This window comes from Sceloporus undulatus, chromosome 4, assembly GCF_019175285.1.
Source record: "Sceloporus undulatus isolate JIND9_A2432 ecotype Alabama chromosome 4, SceUnd_v1.1, whole genome shotgun sequence".
NCBI lineage: Eukaryota > Metazoa > Chordata > Lepidosauria > Squamata > Phrynosomatidae > Sceloporus > Sceloporus undulatus.
Window position 1 is genome coordinate 211,540,756 of NC_056525.1, and position 19,002 is coordinate 211,559,757.

Here is a 19,002-nt window from a genome sequence, read left to right on the forward strand (position 1 = left end):
AAATTCTGAAACATGAAGATTATAATGGAAACTTTCCTATTGCACACATACAGATAGCTTCCTTCCAAATTTTACCTCTGCAGCTATAGGAGTCAAATCCCTGCAGCTACAGGAGTCAAACCACAAACTATTACAAACATGATTAACTTAAAATAACTGCTTTAATGAAAATATGCTCCATAAAGTTCTACCCCAAACAAGATGGTTCACACCTCTTCCTCCATTTATTATTGCCTGAACAAAACCGGACACTTCTGGAGCACTGAACCTGTAAGCACTCCTTCCCACTGCTCCTAACAATTATCAACTGTACACAGCCTGAGAAAGAAAGGGGAAATGGAGGAGTACAGAGCAATCTATTAGAGGAAGTATATCTTATAACACTGCTTTCCTAGCCAAAATTGAGAAATAGCAGGGGAACAAATAGAAATGCAGGCAAGCCTACAAGCAAGCAATGGGATGGTACAGCAGGGAGTTCCCACGTGGGATTCCTTCACTAAATGATAAGCCAGAATACAGATTGCCTACTTCTGTAATACTATTTTTTGATTCTCAACTGGCATCTGCACTTATGGGCATAGTCCACACAGCACTTCTGGGAACTAGCTGCAAAAGACTACTATTTAGCAGGCTTATCTCTCTCATTCAGTTCTTGCCCCAAGAAATCGAAACACTTTCTAGAAAAGAAACAGCAGCCAAACAGTGGAAGTACAACTCTGTAAACATTATCAGGCATCAGAACTGGATTTTGGAGCTACTGCTACAAGGATCTTGGTTTCCCGGCCCCCTGTTTATGGACTGGAATGCTGTCAAGAAGCCTACAACCCAACGTTATTGGAATAGCAGTGACTTGAGAATGACATTGATTTTTTAATGCTCTCCTCAGTTCATATCAGGGTTTATATCTGGATCAAGATTATTGACAAGCTAATGACTACTTGGTACAACTTGTACATGGAACTCCTCTGTTTGCCACATGAAAAGTATAAGGCATTGTAAATATTTACCTTCTGACATATCTATGGAATTGCAGTGATCTAGAACAAAACACATGGTGTGTATGTGAAAATAAGGGACAACTAGATCCCAACCATTTGTGGTAAAATACAGTTCTTTGTCAACACAGCTTACTAGTGGCATGTCTGCCAGTATCCAGACTACAGCTTCCTCTACTGTATCTGATAACTATGGCAAGGGTAACCAGATGTCATTACTGCAAAGGAAGGCAAGTCACCACAAAATGCTGGACATTAAAGAAAAATGTAGGGGATTACAAAGTAAAAGGTAAAACACAAACATATAAATTCATGCTTCTTAGTCACATTCAAAGTAGAGGAAACTTTGGAATCCCTCCTGAAATGTAGGATAGGTCCTGGAAAAGGAGGACCTGTGGTCACCCTGCAAGGATGGCACCCACTTTCTACCACAGGAGTGTGTTTCAAAGAAATTCCCAATTTGGCTTTTTAAAATGAGAAACTCACCTAGGAGGACAGTATTTTGTTTAGTTCTATCTTCCCATTGGACTTTCCCCCATGTCTTTGCATCTTCCCCAGAAAGCTTTACGGGAAAAGGCAGAGCTCACTAGTCAACAGAGAAAAATGTCTGTAAGACAAATAAAAAGAGGAAAAGAACAAAAAGGAACCTTGGTCCTGCAAGAGACAAGCTAGCCCTTGCCAGCTGGAAAGTCACCCAGCAAATGTGGGAAGAAGAAAGCAGAGTTTCTGGGGTCACATTCACACTGAAAAAATAATCTGGTTTGACTCAAATTTTGAATTGCTCAATGCTATGGAATTCTGGGTGTTGTAGTTTGTTGTGAGCTCTCTGATAAAGAAGGCTAAATGTCTCACAAAGCTACAAATCCTAGAATCCCACAGCAGTGAGCCATGACAGCTAAAGTGGTATCAAACTGCATTAATTCCACAGTGTAGATGAAGAAGAGAGGAAGTCTTAACATATAGGGGTCGATGAAAGGTGCTCTGGTGCCACAACAAACAACAGTGGCCAGAACTCTAGAGCATTGAGCCATAGCAGTTAAAATGGGGTCAAACTGCATTGATTCAGCACTGTAGATGCAGCCATAGGTCCAAAATACACTGCAGAAATAATCCAGTTTTAGGCCGCTTTTACTGCCCTGGTTCAATGCTAGGGAGTTCTGGGAACTGTTGTTTTGTGAGACATGTAGCCTTCTCTGTCAGAGAGTTCTGATGCCACAATAAACTATGATTCCCAGGATTCCCTAGCACTGAGCCAAGGCAGTTAAAACGGTCTCAAACAGAATAATTTCTGCCGTGTGTTTTGGACCCTAGAGAAAAAGTCTTAATTTACAGAGGCAGATGAAAGGAGCTCAGGTGCCACAACCAACCACAGTGCCCAGAACTCTACAGCATTGAGCCATAGCAGTTAAAGTGGAGTCAAGCTGCATTAACTCTGCAGTGCAGATGCAACCAGAGAGGAAGAACTGCTGGGCTTGATCCCCTTCCCCACTCACTGCCTTTTTAGCTTGTTAACCTGAGGGCAGAAAACTGTCAAATTAACAATAGGAGAGCTTTTTTGTGGTTGAAGAGTGGGATACAAATACACTTAAATAAATAAAGTCTTAACTTATAGCAGTAGATGAAAAGTACTCTGGCACCACAACCAACAAGGAACAGAACTCCACAGCAGTGAGCCATGGCAGCTGAAATGGGGTCAAACTGCATTAATTCTGCAGTGTGAATGCAGCCATAGAGAGCAAGTCTGAACTTACAGTGGTAGATGAAAGGTGCTCAGGTGCCACAACCAACAGCAGTGCCCCAAACTCCACAGCAGTGAGCCATGGCAACTAAAGTTGTGTCAGACTGGATTATTTTTGCAGGGCGGTGTTGGGTTTCCTCCAAACTGGGAGCAGGGGGGACATGTTGGGAGGACAGGCCTTGGTTGCCTCCAAACTGGGAGCAGGGAGGAACATGTTAGGAGGACAGGGATGGGACTTTGCCCTCAGGGCAATGTGTTTCAAGCCCAACCCTACAGTGTGGGAATTCCTGGTATCTCCATCCCTAGCCCTTCTGGGAAGAAGGCGCTTCTGTTTTCTGTTCTGAGAAGAAAAGGCTGGGAAATTCCCCTGCAGGCTGAAGGGGAATAAAAGCGAATAGACAAGAGCAGAGGTTCTCACAAGGCCAGGAGAAGGAGCTGAAGCTGGGAGAAGGAGCCCAGGTCTTTAGGTAAAGCTTTAGGGAAGGCTGCAGAGGGGGGAAAGCAATGGAGGTTAAAGGGCAGGTGGGCTTGGTGGGCTTCTGGTGGCAAGTGTGTGAGGAAGGCCTCTGGGGAGAATGGAGCCAGGGCAGTTAAAATATATATTTTAAAAACTTTGTAAAAATTTGGCCCTGTCTTCTATGTTGTGATGAGGAGGACCTCTGGTCACCTTGGCAGAGAGCGCCGGCTGGTTGGGAAGGTCTGGCCTCCCCAAAATGTCACCTCAGAGGAGCTCTCCACCAAGGTGACCAGAGGTCCTCCTCATCACAACATAGAAGACAGGACCAAACTTTTACAAAAGTTCTCCTCAGCCCAAAACACACTGCAGAAAAACTTTTTTGAGACCGCTTTTAACTGCCCTGTGGCTCCATTTCTAGGAAGTGTAGTTTTGTGGGGCATCCGGCCTTGAGCTCTAGAAGACCCAATTCCCAGGATTCCTTAGCACTGAGCCAGGCCAGTGAAAGCCACCTCAAGCATTTCTGCAGTGTGTTGGGGACCCTAGAAATGCCAATCCATGCTCTTTTTGGTGTTGTTGTTGTTGTATGCCTCCAAACCGTTTTTGGCTTCTACAGTGACCCTATCATATAGGGTTTTCTGGGCAACTAGAGTCTGCAATGTGTTTTGGATCCTAGAAATATCAGTTGTGTGCCTCCGCTCCAAGTTATTTTTGACAGTCACCATATCATAGGGTTATTTTTCTTTCTTTCAGAGGAGGTTTGCTCTTGTCCTCCTCTGAGGCTGAGAGAGTGTGACTTGCCCACAGCACCCAGGTTTCCACGTCAGTGATCTGTTGTTGTTGTTGTTCTTTGCACCCAAAAGTCTTGTGGTGACCCTATCATAGGGTTTTCTTGGCAAATTTCTTCTCAGTAGGGTTGTTGGTTTTTTTGTTTTCTTTGCCATTGCCCTTTTCTGAGGCTGAGAGAGTGTGAGATTGGGTCACCCTGGACATGACCCAATAAAAATCTAAGATCACTCAACAGAAATGTGAATGCATGCTTCTTTAGTCCTGCTCAGAATGGGGGACCTTTTGGCCTTCTTCCTGGACCAAAGGTGGAAATGTAGGACAGGTCCTGGAAAAGGAGGACGTGTCTGGTCATCCTGGACATACCTAAAGAAAAGCTACAAACCGCTCATAATAGGAATATAAATCCCTGCTTCTTAGTCCTTAGTCAAAGTGAAGCAAGACTTTGGGAAGCCCTCAGGCTGAAATGGAGGACTGGTCCCGGAAAAGGAGGACGTGTCTGGTCTTCCTGGACACGACTAAAAAAAGCTACAAACACAGGAATATAAATCCCTGCTTCTTAGTCCAAATGGAGCAAGACTTTGAGCATTTCTCCTGGACAGAAGGAGGCTGAAATGGAAGGCAGGTCCTGCAAAAGGAGGAGACTTGGTCATCTTGGACTGAAGAAAAGCTACAAACCACTCATAATAGGAATATAGATCCCTGCCTCTTAGTCAAAATGGACTTTGGGCATCCCTCCTGGACAGAAGGGGGGCTGAAATGGAGGGGAGGCCTTGGAAGAAGAAGAGGAGAAGGGCTCTTCTTGCCCCCTCCCCAACCCTGCTGCTCCTGGGCCCTCCATCTCTTACCATGGACCATGGTCCGCCGGGAGGAGGAGGAAGAGGAAGGTCGCCGCCGCCGATCATGGTGGTGGGGCTAAAGCCAGGCTCAGGTCCATCGCCCTGGGTCCCAGGAGGCTGCAAAGGAGGGTGGATAATGGGAACTGCGGCACAGGGAGACACATACCAACCTGCCTCTGTGTGCCAGAGGGGTATTTACTATTACTAGTATTTGGAGCAGCCGCCTCTGAGTGCCTTGGCTGGGCTTTGCCCTGGGGCTGCCACTCTCTCCGGTTTACTTTCGCTTTCTGACTAATAATAAAACCCGCATCCGCACACGCGGAAACAACCCGGTTTGACACCGCAAGGGAAGGCGCAGAAGTCGGGCAGCGGTGGCTGGTGTTGGCATCGCACTTCAGCGCTGCAGGAATACCCCCACGTGACCCAAGGAATTCTAGGATGTATAGTTCTGCGGGACATGTAGCCTGCCCTGTCAGAGAGAGCTCTGGGCCAGGGCAAACTGCCATTCCCAGGATTCCATGCCGCTGAGCCAGTTCAAAGTGGGCTCCAAAAACCGGATTATTTCTGCAACTGCGGATGCGGCTGACAAAGCGGGAGAGTCGCTTTTCAGTGATAGAATCATAGAAGTTGGAAGATACGGTTTCAAAGACTTAGAATCCTAGACTCATAGAGTTGGAAGAGACCCCAAGGGCCATCCAGTCCAACCCCATTCTGCCATCCAGGAACTCCCAATCAGGCGTTCTCTGTGACAGATGGCCATCCAGCCTCTGTTTAAAGGTCTCCAAGGAAGGAGACTTCACCACACTCCGAGGAAGGAGTGTGTTCCACTGTCCAACAGCCCTTACTGTCAGGAAGGTCCTCCTAATGTTGAGCTGGAGTCTCTTTTCCTGCAGCTTGCATCCATTGCTCCATTGGGTGCTATTCTCTGGAGCAGCAGCAAACAAGCTTGCTCCTTCCTCAATATGACATCCCTTCAAATATTTAAACAGGGCTGTCATATCACCCCTTAACCTTCTCTTCTCCAGGCCAAACATGCCCAGCTCCCTAAGTCTTTCCTCATAGGGCATAGTTTCCCAGTCCCCAATGTGTGACTGGGTCTCTTGGGTAGGATTAGGGATCCCCAAAGGCTATCTAGCTGTTCCGCACCCCCTCTTTGACCCCTGGGAAGCTCCTTCAGGGGACTTACCTGCCTTTTGGCTGCTGCAGAGCCTTCTGCTCCTCCTTCTCCCGGGAGGCTGCGGAACAGGAGGAGAGCAAGGGGGAAAGTCAGTTTCCAAAGCGCCCAAGCTTCTCTTGCCAGCCAGCCGGAGCCTCCTTGCCCCTGTGGAAGGGGAAAGGGTCCGGGTCGGAAGGGGCTGAAGCGGGGGCCGTCGGGAGTAGCAGAGGCGCCTGTGCTCCAGGGCTGGAAGCTGGCCTTTTCTGGCCGCCTTCGGAGCGGAGAGAGGCGTGGAGGGAGGAACGGCGGGGGAGTTGTCCTTCCTTCCAGCCCCGCTTGGAAGCCAGAGGAGGGGAAAGGGCTGGCCAAAGGGGTGGGAATGGCAAGGGCTGGCTGGGGCTCAGCATCCCATCTGGGCTGGAAGCGCGGAATGCTTGGCTCTTGGCTGAGGCTGCAGCCTCACTGCAGAAAGAGTGCCCTGTGACTGCCCTGGCTCTTTGTCGGAACCCCAAGCGGAGCACTCTTTCTTGCCATGCTAATTTAACCCCCCCCCCCCCGCCCGCCCCCAGCCCATACCAGAGTCCCTCACTGGCACGAAGCTCCATCCAGCCCTGCAGTGGACTCTAGCCTAGGATCAGGCTGGGCATCCCGCTCACAATACGCATCGCTTGGGGCCCTCCCTGCAGTTGCACAAACCAGTTCCTACGAAGTAACCCTAGGAATCGTTTTACTATCGACTGTCATTTTAGCAGAGGGCTTCTCTCTAAAAACCGTGCTCACAACACAAGAAAACACAAGAATGCTACTGTCATCATGGCCCCTCAGAATAATGATATATGTATCAATATTACCCTTCGATCTTACAGAAGGAGAACCAGAGCTTGTATCTGGGTTTAATGCAGAGCACGCAGGAGGTCCATTCACACTGTTTTTCCTTGCAGAGTACACTAACATCATCATAATAAACACACTATCATGCATTCTGTTTTTAAGTCCAGGACAAACTACGCAGCCAGAAATATTCTCAGTAAACCTAATACTAAAAACCACACTACTAACAATTGGATTCTTATGAATCCACACATCATACCCATGATTCCTGTATGACCAACTAATACACTTACTTTGAAAACAATTTTTACCAATAACACTTGCTATATGCTTATGACACGCAGCACTACCAATCTCAACATTTAGTCTCCCACCACAACAATAAATGGATGTGTGCCTGAATTTATAGCTTGTGGCAATAGAGCTCTCTGATGTTGTTGTTGTTGTTGTTGTTGTTATGTACCTTCAAGCCATCTCTGATGTATGGTGACCTTAAGGCAAACCTATACCTCTAGCATGCCCATATTCCTAGCTGGTAGCTTACAATGATTTACTGTAAGGAAATCCGAGACTCATTCACACTATACAGTTATGTCACTATGACCCCACTTTAACTGTCATGGTTATGGAAACCTAGGATTGACAAGTTGTTTGTTATTGCTGCTGTTGTTGTTGTGTGCCTTCAAGTCATCTCCAAATTATGTTGACCCTAAGGCAAACCTATCATGGGGTTTTCTTGACAAGATTTCTTCAGAGGAGGTTTGCCATTGCGTTCGCCTGAGGCTGACAGCGTTGTTTTTATTAGCACAACAATGCGAATCATCTCACTCACATATTCCAGCTTTGTTATTCACACAATGGAACTGCATCGATTCACATGTCTGTGAGTTTGGTTGTTCACACATGCAAGCATTCAAATAAAGATGGAGCCGACAATGTGAATGCATTCAGAACCCCTTTTTTGGTATACAGTGTTTTATCTCAGGGCTATTTGGTTCTATCTGCATCTGTTATTCATGCTACTGATGATGCAGACCTTTTTAAAAAAACCTTGGGGAACATGCCAATATTGATTATTCTGGATTAAGGTGGGTTTTGGCAGCCCCTCCCCCAATTTAATTGAGTACATTCAGGATGTGTGTGAACAACGGAGATTCAAACTGGATTCATCTTGAATTATTTTCACAATGTGAATAAGCCACAGAGTCTTAGTCCTACACTGGTTCTCTGAGAGAGAAGGTTAAATGGCTCACAAAACTATAAATGCCAGAATTCCATATTATTGAGCCATAGCAGTTAAAGTGGCATCAAACTGAATTATTTCTGCAGTGCTAAGCTCTGGTGCCACAGCAAACAACCATTCCCAGAACTCCATAGTACTGAGGCATGGCAGTTAAAGTAGTGTCAAACCAGATTATTTCTGCTGCTCTTTTGGGTCATCAACCTTGACCATTGAGGCTAAAGGAAACATTTCCCTTCTCTCCCTGGGAGAAGGTGGCTTCTCTGATCTCATGCCTGGGGCCTGTGCCTTGTCTCAACCCATTGACATAGTTGGTGCACCTTGGTCCTTGTTCTTTCCTTTTTGGTGCCACAGTTAATCATAGAATCATAGAATCGTAGAGTTGGAAGAGACCACTAGGGCCATCCAGTCCAACCCCCTGCCATGCAGGAAATCCAAATCAAAGCATCCCTGACAGATGGCCATCCAGCCTCTGTTTAAAGACCTCCAAGGAAGTAGACTCCACTACACTCCAAGGGAGTTTGTTCCACTGTCAAACAGCCCTTACTGTCAGGAAGTTCCTCTTAATGTTCAGGTGGAATCTCTTTTCCTGTAGCTTGCATCCATTGTTCCGGGTCCTGTTCTCTGGAGCAGCAGAAAACAAGCTTGCTCCCTCTTCAATATGACATCCTTTCAAATATTTAAACAGGGCTATCATATCGCCTCTTAACCTTCTTTTCTCCAGGCTAAACATCCCCAGCTCCCTAAGTCGTTCATCATAGGGCATGGTTTCCAGACCCTTCACCATTTTTGTCACCCTCCTTTGGACACGCTCCAGTTTCTCAATATCCTTTCTGAATTGTGGCGCCCAGAACTGGACACAATATTCTAGGTGGGGCCTGACCAAAGCAGAATACAGTGGCACTATTACTTCTCTTGATCTAGACACTATACTTCTATTGATGCAGCCTAAAATAGCATTGGCCTTTTTAGCTGCCGCATCACACTGTTCACTCATGTTCAACTTGTGGTCTACTTGGACTCCTATATCCCTTTCACATGTAGTTTCATTCAGCCAGGTGTCACCCATCCTATATCTGTGCATTTTATTTTTCCGCCCTAAGTGCAATACCTTACATTTCTCCGTGTTGAATTTCATTTTGTTAGCTTTGGCCCAGCTTTCTAGTCTATTCAGGTCATTTTGAATCTTGATCCTGTCCTCTGGGGTATTAGCTATTCCTCCTAATTTGGTATCATCTGCAAATTTGATAAGTATGCTCCCAATTCTGTCATCCAGGTCATTGATAAAGATGTTGAATAGCACTGGGTCCAGGACAGAGCCCTGTGGGACCCCACTGGTCACTTCTCTCCAGTTGGAAAGATATAGGCCAAGCTGATAAAAAGCTCCTGCCAAAGGGCAGGTAGGGCATCTGCCAGCTTTTGCTTTTCCCACTGCCTCCTGTATTCTGATACTTTCTTTCCAGCTGAAGTATCATGTTATCAACTATGGTCTGTGTGGACATGAGGAATGGGCTATAAATAGCACCCCATCACTTCCAGATCAAGCTCCAGGGGGGTTTCACAGAGCCAGAAAACATTGTTGTTAACTGCTGTCAAGTCAATTTCAACTTATGGCAACCCTATGAATGAGAAGCCTCCAAATCACCCTGACATCAGCAGTCTTTCTGAGGTCCTACAGACTTAGGGACCTTCCTTACTTGACCCCATCCAACTATAATGTGACCTTTCCCTTTTCATCCTTCTTTCTATGTTGCAAATGTTTCTAGAGAGTCTCTTTTCTAAAGAATCATCCTTTCTTAGGATGTGTCAAAAGTACAACAGTCCCACTTTAGTAAACTTTGTTTCAAGGGGAAGCTCAGGCATAATTTGCTCTAGGACCTATTTATGCTTGTCTTTTCAGCAGTCCACACTCTCCACAGAGCTTTTCTGCAGCACCATGTTTCAAATGAACTTTTCTTCCTATCAGCTTTCTTCACTGTCCAGCTTGCACAATGATACATAGAAATTGAAAATTTGATGGCATGGACAATCCTAACTTTAGTATTCAATTATATATTTTTACACTTCAAGATCTTGTCTATTTCCTTCACAGCTGCCCTTCCAGGTTCTAGACTTCTGATTTTTTGACGGTAGATTCATTCCAATTAATAACTGAGCCAAGGTATAGAAAATCTTGAACTATTTCAATGTCTTGTCTGCTTTAAAATTATGTAATTCATCTATGTTCACTATTTTTGTTAATGATCTGTAAACTTGCACTTTCTTCCTTGACTTTCATCATTAATTCTTTCGAGTTTTTTTTACTGTTTTTTGCTAGTGGTATCACACAGAGGACAACTGGAGGTATAAACAGTGATTAACCCATGATAATCCTTGCACTAATGGTTATAACACGGTGTCTGATTAAAGTGCCATTATCACATAAATAACCAGGGAAGAAATAGTAGCAAATCATTCATGGGATTTTCCTGTGAATGACTTTTTGCTGTTTATTGCATTGTTATTCATGGGATAATGGCTCTTGTGTTAATCTCATTTTAAATAATAATAATTTTATTTCTTATCCGCCTCTCCTCACAGCTCAAGGTTGGTTACAACGTAGTTAAATAGTGTTTTAATGTCAATTGTGCAATTTTCATGGGTTAATCACTGTTTAAACTCGTCATTTTCCCCCGTGTGATAAATTTCTTACTTCACATGAAATATGCACAGTAAACAAGTTGGATAGACAGGGTGATAAAGTATAGCCTTGCCTGACCACACTGCCAATTGGAAACCATTCCATTTCTTTATATACTATCCTGACAGTATTCTCTTATCCTGAGTAAAGATTACAAATCAGGCCAATCAAATGTTGTGGCACACTCATTTCTTTAAGCATGAGCCATAGTTTTCAATCTTTTTAATCAAAGGCTTTGCTATACTCTATAAAGCATTGGCTGATTTTCTTCTCAAATTCTTTGGTGTGCTCTATAATCCAATGTATATTTGCAATACAAACCCTAGTGCTCTTCCTTTCCTGAACTCTTCTTGGACATCTGGCATTTCTCACTTCATATATTATAAGAGTCTTTGTTTTGAGCATCAGTTTGCTGACCAGATGAAATGGCCCTATGGTTACAGCAGTCCCTGGTGTCCCTTTTCTTGGGGACTGGAATGTATATTGAGCATTTCCAATCTGTGGGCCATTGTTTTGTTTTCCATATTTGTTGATAGATTTTAGTAAGAACTAGAATAGATTCAGTCTCTGTGGCTTGAAGTAGCTCTACTTGTATAACATCTGTTGCTGGTGCTTTATTTCTGACAACTACTACCACTACAGCTTCCACTTCAGTTTCTAAAATTTGGGGTTGATCTTCAAATGGTTCTTCATTGAATGAATCAGGCATCCTTACATCTCTTTTATATATACCTATCCCATGTAATAACCATCAGCTTTTTATTTATACTTAGTCATGTAGTATAGATTTTCATTTCCTGAGTAAACACTATTGAAGACTTCCAAGTGAGCATGAATAGGATAGATTGCCAGCATCTTTATTTCTGGGAGGACTAAATGATAGTAGCTGTCTTAATATTTCTCAGTGCTTGATCACTTAGTACATTTCTCACTGGTAATGCTCAAGGAGGCTCAACTACATAGGAGTCTTGGTGGTCCATTTTCACAGATCATATCAGTGGGTGTTCATCCCTCTCAGCCCAGTTTTGGGGGAAGGGACGGTCAAGCACTGGAAGAGTCCCAGTTCAACATAGAGTGGTACTTCAGGAGGAGCAGCGGTAAAATTTACAGTAATTCTGCTGCCCCAGCCAACCATCTCTTCTCTAAAACAAGAAGACATGTTCTTTTTCTGTCTTACTCCAGAGAAAGTGCAGGGGAATAGCATGGGGAAAGAGTTTTGCTGCATGACTTCGAGATGAAATCATGGATAGTGAGGCTAGCAGGAGTGTTGGGGTGTTGTTGTTGTTGTTGTTGTTGTTGTTGTGTGACTTCAACTCAAAGGTGTGGCTAGTGGGACTGTCATGAGATCCTACATTCAAAAGAGTCTATCATGACACTGTCATACACCAGTCACAATCAGAGAGTTACTTAAACCCTTCCAGTGGCATCACTAAAGGTGTGCGGGGGGTTCAAACCACACCAGGTGACACCCTAAAGGAGAGTGACCCCACTGCTTCTCAAACATCTTCCTTTGGGCAGAAAAGGGCTGTGAAATTTGCCTGTGTCCCATTAAAATGCTGAAGAGATGGGAGGAGTGGGGGGAAGGAAAAGGGAGAGTTCTTTTTAAATTCAAATTTCAAATTTCAGAAGATTAAATTTTGATTTTTTTAAAAAAAATCTTTAAAAATATCACATTTTACCAAAACATCACTTTTTACCAATTTTCACTTGAAGCACATGAAGCTATGTTTATGTAAATATACTGAGGCTGTTCATGTGATATTGTAATTTTAAAATATACTTTTAATTGTGCCAGTTATTTATGTCTCAACTGTTGCCATTACATTCAGTTACATAAGGGAATTATGATTTATGAGGAAGATTAGTACAAAAAAAACACACATGACTAAGGATATAGTGTGGTCTTGGAGGAGGTCAATGGGGGTGACACCATGAGTTACTGCACCGGGTGAAAGCAACCCTAGTGATGCCACTGTATCCTTCCCTTGTCCTCAGCTTCTGCAAAGTTACAAATGAACAGAAATTCAAAAGAGGTTAACAGAACTCTCTTATAGCAGAACTCTATAACATCACACACAGTATGAATTAGTGGGAGGAATATATTTATTTCTAATTTGTATTTCTGAGATTCAGCAACACACTACTCAAGCTTAATAGGAAAGGTATGGTGTGATGTGGCTGGACTAGGATTCTGGGAATCCAGGGTTTGAATTCCCACTCAGTCATGGAACCCACTGGATTTTCAATTTGCAGAGACTCTAAAGTGATCCTATCATGGAGTTTTCTTGGCAAGATTTTTTCAGAGGGCATTTATCACTGCCTTCCTCTGAGGCTGAGAGAGTATAACTTGTGCAAGGTCACCGATTGGGTTTCCATGGCTGAGCAAAGATTCAAATCCTGATCTTCAGAGTTATAGGGCTATTTGCATTGCAAAAATAATGCAGTTTGGCCCCACTTTAACTGCAATGGTGCAATGCTATGGAACTGTGGGATTTGTAGTTTTGTGCGATATTTAACCTTCTCTGTTCTCATGCCATTACAAACAACAAATCCCAGGATTCCATATTGGACCATGGCAGTTAAAGTGGTGTCAAACTGCATTATTTCTGCAGCGAAGATTAAACCATAATCCAGTGCTCAAACCATTACACCATGCTGGTTTCCTTTGTATTCCATCCTTAAATAGTAGCAAACACATTGTGACATAAGTTTTTGTGGACACGTGAAAACCCTTATCAGAATAAATTTGTTAGACTATAAAGTGTCGCAACACAGATTTAACATAGGTATCCCTCTTGAAATCTTCCCAGTGTTGAAAGTGGAGCAGGTAGCCGTTTCTCAATCAAAATTATTTTGGGGTAATCTCCTTTGGAGGATAATTGGCAACTATCACTCTACACGTTTCCCACTTCTTCATCTATATTGCAGGTAATGTAACATCTATGTTAGCTAGAATGCATGTCTTGTCACAGATTCAAAAGGTTCTGATGCTGTGATAAAATAGATATATCAGGTTGCAACATCCTCCCCCAGGGGCTTACAGAGAAACTCTTTGGGAAGTTATCCCATCCTGATAAATAGGGTAATTTCCCTATAAATAATTGATAGGACCTGTAAGTATTATGTGCTGCTTTGTTAAACATTGTGGCATTGGTCTTAATGAAACACAGTATGTATCTTATGTCTGATGAATAATTCAGCACTCCAGTTTCAGGCAACTGTGAATTGCACAACTTTTTCCACTGTGAATGTACAGTAGCTTTTCAAACTATGTCTCATAATTATTGAAATATTCCTTATCTTTTTCACTATGTCTTCCTTCTCATCTGTGTCTTGAAAGTGTTGAATGGCTGCCAGAGATTATTGAGGTGCTTGATAAATATCAATGAAACAAACAGATTCATATGCCTGAAGATCTTTTTTTTTTTTAAAAAAATATAAATAAACCAGGAAGGTATACCTTTTACATGTCAAAAAGTATCTCTAGTTTCATGAAGCTGAGGCTTATGAGCAGTCATGCAAACTCCAGCACCCCCCTTTGGCATTTTATCACCACCATCATGAGGATTTGGAAACTTCTAAAAAGTGAATAATTTCAAAGTCTAACAAATTATTAGTTGCAATTAAAGTTGCAATTTTTTTAAAAAAAATTAATTTCTCATTATTCAGAAATTTATTATTATTATTATTATTATTATTATTATTATTATTATTATTATTAAATACCAAAGAATTTACTTTTATTTTTAAAAAGGCCAGGCTGCTACTAGTTGTTGGCCTACAGTCCAAAGTATACCTTGGTAATGATGCCACATATGCTGTGGTTGTTGGTGTCTTAGACATGCATAATTACATCTACCAAAGTAGTTGAATGTTTTTGCCTGATGTTGAATGTCTCCATTCAGTTCAAGGTTGTGCATGCAGTGCACATTTTACCTTGTACATGCAGGCACACGTGCATGTTTGGGTGCATATTAGACTGTTGCAGTAAACTAACAAGGTGTTATTTTGCAACCATTGCTTAACTTTGTTAATGGAAACTCTAGAATTAAATTCTAACTCCTCCATGTAATTCTTCTACTTGAACATAAGACTAATACGTAAGACTGTAAACCGCTTTGATCTGTGGAAAAGCGGTATACAAATAAAATGTATTATTATTATTATTATTATTATTATTAGTAGTAGTAGTAGTAGAGTTATACCATAAAAGGAGTGAAGTCAATATTTATTCTTTAGTTAGTAGTAGAAAGAGTTCATAATTGTTTATAACTTTATTTTTTAATTTGTAATACATTACTGTCAGGTGTGAGTACTAAAGTATTAAAGTACTGTTCATTACTGTTCTTTCTTTTCATTTCTTTTAAAGAGCCACATTTGTACATATCGAGGTGAAGGGCACAGGGTTTTAAACAGCATATGTGGCTAAACATAATCCATTTCATGTTTTATCTCTGAATATTTGCAGTTGTATGGTCTTTTATTCTTTTCTAAAGCTACTGGCAGGCTAGTTATAGAGGAAGGAGTCTGAAATTCCATATACAATGGTGGTTTCATCTTTTGGAGGCAACAAGTTTAGATTATTTGTAAATAGTAATTTGTGGTTATTAACAGTTTATATATTAAAAGTGATAAGATTCATGTGATTATTTTGAACAGAGTAGCAGGAAAGGATATTTACTATCTGTCTATTAAGAGTTTGTAGGAAACAATATATAACAAATCACTTTATCTTAATGAAGCACTCACAGTAGCAGAGGTCCAGAGCAATGTCCCTTCATTCATAGTAGCGGTCATCCAGATCCAGAGCACTGCCCTTTCTCCATGTGATAGATTGGGAGAAAGGCCTGTTTCACAAGAAACAGCCTACCTTCAATCAATTTATAAAAATACTAAACAATGTTAGTTATTTTTTGTGTGACAAACAAGTGACACCAGCTTTTTAGAATTTCAGTTTTCAGAATGCAAGATGTTAGAATATTGCTTTTAGAGCTAATTTTGTCTAAATGTAGTCAATTCAACAAGGAAACAAAACAGTTAAGTTTGGTACATATTCTGTTTTTGCAAAATCAGCTTTTTCATAATCATGTTGTAATAAAGCTTCGCACGCTGCCACTGAAAGGGAAATATTTCAATTGTGGTTTTGAAATGTAACCTATTCTCACGTACAATAAAATGGAAGTATTCAGTTTTGCAGAATACTAAAAACAACACAACATGTACAGTGTATGACTAAGACAATTTACAAGGCTAGTTTTTCACACGAAAAGCTTTGTTACTTTTATGTATACCTGTTCAGGAAATCTCTTGATGAGCTGCACTGTAAGTGTAACATCGTACTGAAGTTAATTGTATTTCCTCCCGTGCAGAGATTCTTTCATCAATTTGTTTGTATTTTCATATTTACTGATTTATAATACTTTTTCAGACACAGGCCTACATAATACAAACTGTAAAACCTTTCAAAGAACTTAAGAGCTCTGCTTCATGAAAAAAAAGGGCTCATTTAGCCATGAAGCAGTTTCCAATAGCGGCCTGCTGTAATGCAAGAACATAATGTTCATGAACCCAGTGATTACATTTTGTTTTTATAAGTAATGCTTTAGATGGGCCTTCCTCTATGAATTTGAGTCAAGCAAATACAGTTGGGATTTTCTTTTCCGTCTTTTAAAATTAGTAACATCAGCAGATGATCCTCGTTTCAGCTGGGTTTGAAGGGAAGTCAATTTCTGCATATTTCTTCAAACCCATTTTCCTGAGTAAGCCCCCCCCCCCCCCCCGATCTCCCCACAAAAGCTGCTATTTTAGGGACAAAGAGTGCACAAGAAAATGTTTTTAAAATATTGAGAAATAATTTTAGACTAGATTTTTATTTAATTAAGAAGAGAAAACTGGCTTCCTAAATATAAGTTCGATTTAAGATGAAATGTGCTATTTCAGGAAATTGTAAAATAATATCTGAATCATTTCTCCTTAAATATATTCTGAAAAGGAGAAGATACCGGACACAAGAACAGGAAGGAAGAAAAGGAAGGAAGAATTTGTTTCCCTTTCCCTTTCTGAAGAATTTTCTAAAAGAATATCACAGAACTGGTGCTTTGGGTGTGAATTAAACTTTTGTGCACTTTTTAATGATTTTTACAGGTAATGCAATATTTTCACCATTCTTTCAAAAAAAAAATAGAAGTTACTTTATCTTCTGCTAATTTTAGAAACAATTGTTAATCTTTTTGGTTATTATTATTATTATATAAGTTGGCATTCTGGTTATAACACTGCAGTACAAAACAGCAATAAACAATTATAGTATATTTAGTTTTAAAACATTTCACTTTTCTTATTTATTTTCTTATTTATTTCTAGTAAAATTCCATTAGGCATACTTTACACGTTTTAAAATCATACAATGCGATAGATACAATTGCAGTGTTTAAAATGTTATAACATATTGACTGATTTGTATTTAAAAATTATTTTCTAGTTATTTCTCTGATTAGGTTGAATGCTTTAAGTAAATTAAGTATGTGGATTTGAATTCATGAAGCATATTTGTTTAACTGAGTGATTCTGCAAGTTAATAAAATAATTATTACAGTATATTTCCAGATTTTTTATATTTATTTCTAGATTGCCACTATCCTTTTTCTTCTTCTACCAGCTTGTGTTATTTCCTTGGTGGCAATCCTATCACCAATTGTGGCTTATTTATCTTACAGAACCTAAGGAGAGTCACTGAATAACAGAGCCAGCTCTTCTGTACTTTACTACCAAATGCTCATCACTGTGATATGTGAAATTGAAGATTTATTTTTTTAGATTACAACTACACTCTCGGAGAGTGCCGTACTCGGAGCATACAGTCATAGTTCACTTCCTGCATTATCTCCCATTATTGGGTATCATGCTAACCAATGCAGAACACATGTTTTGCCTTCTTGTGAGGGGATTCCCCAGTTCAACATTTTTAGTACTCTTGATTTCAAATAAATTACTAGAGTGTCTACTGGGAGCTCATCTCCTATTATAAATTTAAACATATAATGCAACAGTAAAACCAAATCTTTACTCTCTCTCTCTCTCTCTCTCCACACACACACACACACACACACACACACACAAACATCAATTATACATGTATAGGCTGAGTCTCCCTTACCCTAAATTCCAAAATATCCCAAAATTGTACACATGGGTGGCTTTGCTTTCTGATGGTCCAGTGTACACAAACTTTGTTTCATGCATAACATTATTAAAAATATTGTGTATAAAATTACCTCTAGGCTATATGTACAAAGTGTATCCGAAACATACATGAATTTCATTTTTAGACTTGGGGTCCATCTTCCAGATATCTCATTATGTACATGCAAATATGCCAAAATCCAAAAAACTCCAAACACTGACCCAAGCATTTTGAATAAGGGAGACTCAGCCTGAAAGTAGCCAACACTGGAAGATACAGATTTTCACCATCTACTGTATGTACTCATGTATAAGTCTAGAAATTTTAGCCAAAAATTTGACCCAAAATATGGGTTGATTTATCCACAGGTCAGTGTAAGAACTATATCATTAATCAGCATCTTAAAATCTTAATTACAGCATTCTGATATAGCTTTTAATTGCCATGGGTCCATTGAGACTTGTGATCTACTGAGGTACTAAGAATTCCTTGCCAGAGAATTCTAGTGCCTCACAAAATTAGAAATCTCAGGATTCCACGGCATGCAGCCCTGTCACCTAAAGTGCAATCATAGTGTCAGAGCCGTAGTGTGAAAGACACCTTAAGCAAATAGTCCAGGTTTCTGGGTTAGAAGCCAGTTCAGTCTCTATTTGAAAATTCATTGGAGGGTGGGAGAAATAATAAAATTCACTTATTTAAATATCTTCTTTCTTTTGATGTAATTCATTGCAGTAGTATGTTTATATTTCCTTGGCATTTTGAATATAAAATGTAAAGCTTGTCCTCAGTATGCACTTATTTTGTATCCATCGGTTCAACCACCAACAGCTGGAAAATATTTCAAAGAATAATAATCCAAAAGTCAAACCTTGATTTTGCCATTTGATATCACAGACACCATTTTATTACCCAGATGTCCACAAATGTCAGTATCCATGGGGGCAGCGTGAGGGTCCTGGAACCAAACCCTAGAAGATACTAAGGGATCACAGTACTTCCTTTTTCTTTAAAAAAAAAATCAGAAAAATTAAATTTTGCAGAAAAAAGTAATTTTAGAATGGTTTTCTTTTGCGAATCCGGCTGTGGGAATCAACAGAGGA

At 40.9% G+C, this 19,002-nt stretch overlaps 1 long non-coding RNA gene across 2 annotated transcripts; it reads left to right on the top strand.

Moving 5' to 3' along the window:
• The first annotated feature begins 3,080 nt into the window (after nucleotides 1-3,080).
• LOC121928011 lies at nucleotides 3,081-17,889 on the top strand. Of its 2 annotated transcripts, XR_006103423.1 has the most exons (4): nucleotides 3,081-3,200; nucleotides 13,530-13,647; nucleotides 16,712-16,863; nucleotides 17,436-17,889. It is a non-coding gene; the product is annotated as an uncharacterized LOC121928011 (long non-coding RNA). The 2 variants fall into 2 exon arrangements; XR_006103424.1 differs by lacking the exon at nucleotides 17,436-17,889 and having other exon boundaries at nucleotides 16,712-16,925.
• The last annotated feature ends 1,113 nt before the right edge of the window (nucleotides 17,890-19,002 follow it).